Below are 7089 nucleotides of genomic sequence, written 5' to 3'. Positions count from 1 at the left end.
ACGCCCATTTTTCAGTTTTACATATAACTTGTCAACACGAAACAGAAGAAGATTCAGTGTGTGTGTGTGTGTGTGTGTGTGTGTGTGTGTGTGTGTGTGAGTGAGAGAGAGAGAGATAGATATGCAGAGATATTTCAGACAGATGTCTGAAAAGTAGCCCAAAACAAGGATTGCCAGGAAGAACCATGTGAATGTAACATTGCTCATGAGATCATCTTTTAGTAGGCCTACTACAAAGCCTTTAAGCCAATGGAAGCATATTTACGATCTATCAAATGGTTGCATCTTGGGGTTACGAGGTCTCCCAAACAACCATCAGGTGTTATTTACATGCCAACAAGCTGTTTGGAAGGCATGCATGGAGAAAGCCTTTTCTGAGTTATACTCATAAGCATGAAATGGGTGAAGTTTGCCAAGCGGTCCTGGGATATCTTTGGTCAGATGAGACCAAGATAGAGCTTTTTTGCAACAAACACTCTAAGTGGGTCTGGTGTAACACCAAGGACGAATATGCAGAAAAATACCTCGTGGTCTTGCCCACTGTTAAGTATGGGGAAGGATCAGTGATGCTATGGGCCTGTTTCTCCTCCAAAGGACCTGAGAACCTTGTAAGGATACATGGCATCATGAACACTTTGAAATATCAGGACATTTTAAATCAGAATCTGGTGGCCTCTGCCTGAAAGCTGAAGATGGATCATCACTGGATCTTTCAACAAGATAATGACCCTAAACATGTAGCCAATCTACTCAAAAATGGTTGTACAAAGTACCAATAATTGTGGAACAGGTCATTTTATGGGAAATAATTATTTCTTAGTCAGGATTTTTTTCTTGAGTTGAAGGTTGCTATTTTCAAATTTTTTTCAGAGTGAGATTATTTCTGCAATTATTTCTGCTTCTTGTATGTATGTATGTATGCATGTATATATATGTATGTGACTGGCAGGGTGAGCGAATAAAAAGGAAGCGATCACGCCAAGTCTCAGGAAAAAAGGATGGTTTAATGAAGAAGTGCGCAAACCAAAAACCTGTGAGTAGATCCAAATTAAGAATATAATAACCAGCAGTCAACTGGTACAAAGACAAGACATATATAGACGAATAAACGACCCTCAGGTGAGACGGATCACGGGCCCCGCCCACCTGAGGGACAAACATCACATGACCAAAACAGGACAGCTGCTGCTGTTGACGGGGGCAACCGGCAGGGGGCCCCCCCCACAACGTGACAGACCCCCCCACCAAAGCCGCACTCCCCTCCGGATGTGCAGCTCACAGCGGCAGCACACAAAACAGAGCAAAGGGGCGGGAGGGGGGGACAAGACAGGGACCTGTTCCCTGCCGTCCTGGAGCTACAACACAAAACACACATTAGCTCCCCATCACTGGGCGGAGACAATGCAGGAACCCGTTCCCTGCAGTCCTGGAGCTTGAACATAAAAGACAAACAAGTTAGCTCACCTCCCTGGGCGGGCCGCTGGACCGACTGGGCCGCCAACAAGATGAAACCACGCCTCGGTCGGTCACAGGGCCCTCACGCCCTAACCGGCCTTAGGCCGCTTGAGCCCCACAACCGTGTGCGGACCGGGAGCACCAAGCTCCCCACACGTCACAGGTGTGGATGTGTGCAGGCTGCCACACTGGGGCGCGGCCACAGCACCCACCGACCACCTGCCGAACCTACCTCTCCACTCGGAGCTGACCCCTGCCTTCCGCTAGCGGTCACCCCAGCCTCCTGGGGAGTCAACCCCTCCCAGGGCCCCTCATCGCAAGGTGGACTCCTCCACCCAACCCAGGAGCGCCAGAGACCAGGGCCCTGGCAATCCGCAACAGGGACACGCTGGTCACCCCGAGCTTGAAGGGGAGGGTCTCCTTCTGGAGACCAAACAAGGTCCGGGAGTGCTGCAGTCCACCACCAGGAGCAACCTGCAACACAACACACACATGCTACACACAACACAAACGCGCATTTACCCTGACTGTTAAACCGCCCTTTACCCAGGGGGGAGGAGACCCCTTCTCAGCCTGAGGAGACACCCTGCCACTAACACCCCAGACATCCTGTGCTTACATAAAGGGGTACAGGGGCTCCTACTTGCTCAGGGGTCCCTCCCAACAGGTCAGGTCTCCTCGCGGAGCTACGCCTTCCGAGCCACATTCCGTGGCTCGGGAACCCCATAACTCCCCCCCAAAAATATATTTAGGGGCGGCCCCTACAGGGAATAACAAAATAAATATACTAACATGACATAAAACACAAACGCACACTTACCCTGACCATTTCAGCACCCCGCACCCGGGGGGAGGGGTCTCCATCTCAGCAGGAGGGGACACCAAACATCTCACCTCCTTTCACAGGCGAGGGGCCCCTACCAGCTCCGGAGAACACCCTCGAATCGCTGGTCAGGGCCTCCATAGGAGCTGCACCCTCCGTGCCACCCACAGTAGCACAGGACCTCAAATGGACCCCATGGTCGAGCAGCTGTATCCAAGCATACACTTAAAGTTAAGTTACGGTAAGTAAAGTCAAAGTTTAGTCAATACATGAGGAGCACAATATTATTAATTACACATCGAGTTACTAAAACAGGCGACCCTAATGCTAGCTGGTTAGCTTTCCTGGCTAGGTGTTGTGAGGATGCCTGACTAGCATGAGCAATTAGAAATGAGTGGATGAAAATTCAATATTTTTACAAATTTAGATGTTCGTTCGTTAAAACATTGTTGGCACTGTATACAGGATGTAAAGTATTTATGATGTTGCTTTTCCTCTTTAGACACTGTTCTCAGCACACACACAAAATCACACAACAGGAGGCAATGGACACAATGGCCATGGACGTAATTTTGATTTCAAAAGTGGGGGGGACATGGATTCGTCGCTATTTAAATATTTGGTTTTAACCGTAAAAACTGGGGGGGACCAAAGCCGGCTTTTGAAAAAGTGTCCCCCCCGTCCCCCCCCCCAAAATTACGTCCGTGACAATGGCTAAATACCTCCAGTATGCACCAGAGAGGTTGTGTGGTGGTTCACGGAGAAGAAATTTACAGAGAGAGAAAAAAAAATTTAATTGTTCTTTTTTCATTATGGCATACAGTTGTTTTTTTTCCTCTCTCCCATGCAATTTTGAGCATCATGAATGTGAATTTTATGGTTTATTCAAGGTTGAATGTATGACGTTGAAACAACGTCGGCATATCAACGTTGATTCACCTTTCATAATCGACACCAAATCCAACGTTGATTCAACCATCACATTCGACTTTGATTCAACGTTGAAATGCCTGCTGGGTATCATCGTATCTACTATGTGCAAAGTACCTACACAACTTCTGCATCATTTAACCACCAATTGCCAGTCAGTTAGAAGCCCAAACATCACAATTCATTCACAAATGTCAGCTAATTATTAATAGCTGAACACATATAATAATAATAATAATAATAATAATAATAATAATAATAATACATTTTATTTGTAACACACTTTACACTATCTATTATATCTATTATAAACATCCTGCGATTCCATCCTTTCCGCTTGTAAAACCTCACAGTAGTGCTGGCTAGGACCTGCTAACTAGCTAGCACACGAGCTAAAAACTCACGAATCACCAACCACGCAGAACTGACGCATGAGGACCAGCGAGAATACCCAGAGATCATTGGAGCACACCCCCGCGATTCTAATTCGAAATATGATTGGTTGATTAAACTGCCAATCCATAATAAAAGCTTGCTTTGTAAAAGGCAAGGGTATGTGACAGACAAACAGAAGGTCCTTCCTCTCTTTTACCTAGAAACAACGGTGTGAAATATTCTGATTGGTTGATTTTTTATTTCGGCACTGAGTTTTTTTTCCAGCACGAAAAGTGGATTTGAAAGCCGATTTAGAGGGAAAATACAAATGATGGGTGAAGTGTTATTAACATATATTATACCACAGTTAGTTCTGACCCTACAATGTGATTGGCTGAGCGGCGATCTAGGAGTGCCAATATATAGCACTGTAACCGAAGCATTCTGTGTATTACTCCGCCACATACAGGTAACCTAGCAACGAAGCAATGTTTACAAGCCAAACAGCGCAACTACAAACAAGCAGCAACATTATCAAAATGAATTACAGGGAGTTTCGAAAGCATTTGTTTCGATCTGAAACTGGAGGATGAAGCTATAAATGACCAGCCTGATTCCTCCAATGAGCCAAGGTTTGTCACGCTTACAAACAATGATTTGGATGAGCTGGAATGCAGAGAAACGAAGTTAATACCGTAAAACAAACGGGCTCTTAATGTATTTACACCCTGGTTAAAGAGCAACGACATTGCAGTCGATTTTAGTATTATCAACAAAAATGAAATGAAGCTTTTACGACGTTTTTATGGTCAGAAACGTGAAGGGAGAGTTATATAGCATCAGCAGCTTCGTTGGTTTAAGAGCTGGACTGAACAGATACCTGAATGAACCTCCAATCAGCCGTGGATGGTCAATAATTGTTGTACTTTATTTTTAATAAATACAACTTTATCAACAGTTGTTTTTGTGTATATTTACCGCTATAATATTTATTGGGTAAGGCTGTTCCAGTGTTTAGCAGCGAGCCATTGAATGGAACTATTTTAACTGGCGGAGTATTTTAAACCAAACTGGTCGTATTTTCTCGTCCTCTTTAACTCAAAATATTTCAATAAACAGCGATAATTGAACTGTGGTATAATCGCAATAATACACTCGAGGTTCGTGCTATAACGTGTAATATTGGCACTGCTGTGTTGCGGTCGTAGATCAGCACACCCTCTCGTGTATTATTGCGTAATTACATATAATAGATAAAGCATATTTTTAAAGATCAATGGACCTTCAGAGAAGGCCTTGAAGGCCCTGACGGTTCGCCACTGGTATAGTGTTAATTCGCCACATATTTTCATTATATTACCTTCCTCCACTTTTCTCCTTTTTCTACCCTGGGCACCAGAGGACTTCTGCCTTTTTGGCATCTTTACAGGGAGATGTCACTCACCCGGTGATAGGTGTCGTGTGTTGTTATTATAATAATTATTAATTTGACTAATATTATTAAACAATGAAATCATGATTATGTGGACTTTGCTTGTTTTCCCATTTATTCATTTTTCGTTTGTAAAAAAAAAAAAAAAAAAAAAAAAACATGCACGCGAGCGCCCCCCTGGACAGACGGCGCCCCTAGCATTTGCCTATGTTGCCTAATGGAAGGGTTTATTATCGGAAATATAAATCACATTACAAATAACATAATTCGGTGATTCACAGACCACACAGCATTTCCCCTGCCGGCCTGCACGGTCGCTGCTGAGCTCAACTGAACTGAGAAAGGAACGAATCAGCTGAGGAAGTGAAAACGAATGGTTCGAAAACGACACAACACTAGTAGGCCTATTTTGCGACTTCTGAACATCTATACCCTCAAGGTGTGTTGTGTTCAACCACCAACCCTGTCCCACACATTTCTTTCCCTATTCACTTTTCCTTTTGCATTTTTAGCTCTCCTTGTTATTATTATATCCAAATAAAAGTGGTTTAAAAGAGTTATGAGTAGAAATATATATAAATAAATCTGAAGAAGATCCGATGTAAGTAACTGCAGTGTACGTGGGTAAGATAAGTAGATAAAAATGGTAGTAAATAAAAGTAGTTTCCAAAGAAACAGGACGTTTCGGACAGAGGTCCTTCACAGAAGCACTTTGCTTGCCCAGCTGATGAAGGAAATATGTTCGAAACGTCCTGGTCCTCTCTCTCTCTCTCTCTCTCTCTCTCTCTCTATCTCTCTCTCTCTCTCTCTCTCTCTCTCTCTCTCTCTCTCTCTCTCTCTCTATATATATATATATATATATATATATATATATATATATATATATATATATATATACAGTGGCGTGCACACATAGACATCAGGTGGTGCTAAAGCTGCAGCAGCAGTTCAGTTCAGCGAGTGGAAGGAAGCGTCTTCAGCACAGCACACACGGTCACAGATAGACTTCTTCTCCCGTCCCCACCAGCCAGGTCACATACACATCAAGTCAAATCGTACCGTTTGCCCTCTAAGCCCAACGTGAAATCATTTTTTGTGCTGTAAAATGTCTCATACAGCACCAAACTACTAAGCATTTTTAGCCGACTGGTCACCTGATAAATTAGTCGCTCCAGCCCAAATCAATGAAAGATAACGTGAGGACGACCACATACAAATAATTAAGGTAGAGTTTGCAAATCTATGTGTTAAGCTGAACGTCTTCTGTTGTATAGGTTTTGTTAGGCAACATAAAATAACACATTCATTTGTGAAAGCAGTCTGCAGTCAGTGGAGGGTAAACAGAAGTTAACTGAATGACATGACGGTGTATAGTTAATATTGGATATGAATTTTAAATTTTATCAGTTCGCTGCGTGACTTTTCTCCATTGAAAACTCCCGTTTAGAGAATGTTACAAATAAAATGTCAAATTTCATTCAACATGTGCTTGTAATTTTTTTTATAATGAAGTGTTCCATGTGCGCTAAAAAGTGCCCTTCACCCCCCCCCCCCGAGCACTTGCCCCCCAAAATGTCTGTGCACTGTATATATATATATATATATATATATATATATATATATATATATAAAATTAAATTTTAGATTAAAAGTCCTCACCAGGATTTTGCTCAGGCTTCCTGGATTGTGCTGATTCCACTAATTTTACCTGGATTGCTAATTAGAAAATCTAGCAAGCTTGAGCAAAATCCTGGTGAGGACTTTTAATCGCGGCACCTGGAATTGACAGCACTAATATATATATATATATATATATATATATATATATATATATATATATATATATATATATATATATATATATATATATATATATATGGGATTTTTTATATATATAACCGCTAGATGGCTCCATTGTTTAGCTCATATAACTTTATTGCAACTAAAGCAAAATGAATGTAATATAATTATATAATTTTAAAACTTTAGATGGACCCCAAAGACACAATATAAATATAGAAATACAAAGCAAAAAATTTACACCACCACTATATAGCTTCTATGAACAACAGGA

This window comes from Brachyhypopomus gauderio, chromosome 6 (genome assembly GCF_052324685.1).
Source record: "Brachyhypopomus gauderio isolate BG-103 chromosome 6, BGAUD_0.2, whole genome shotgun sequence".
Classification (NCBI taxonomy): Eukaryota; Metazoa; Chordata; class Actinopteri; order Gymnotiformes; family Hypopomidae; genus Brachyhypopomus; species Brachyhypopomus gauderio.
Note: the sequence above shows the minus strand (reverse complement) of the source record.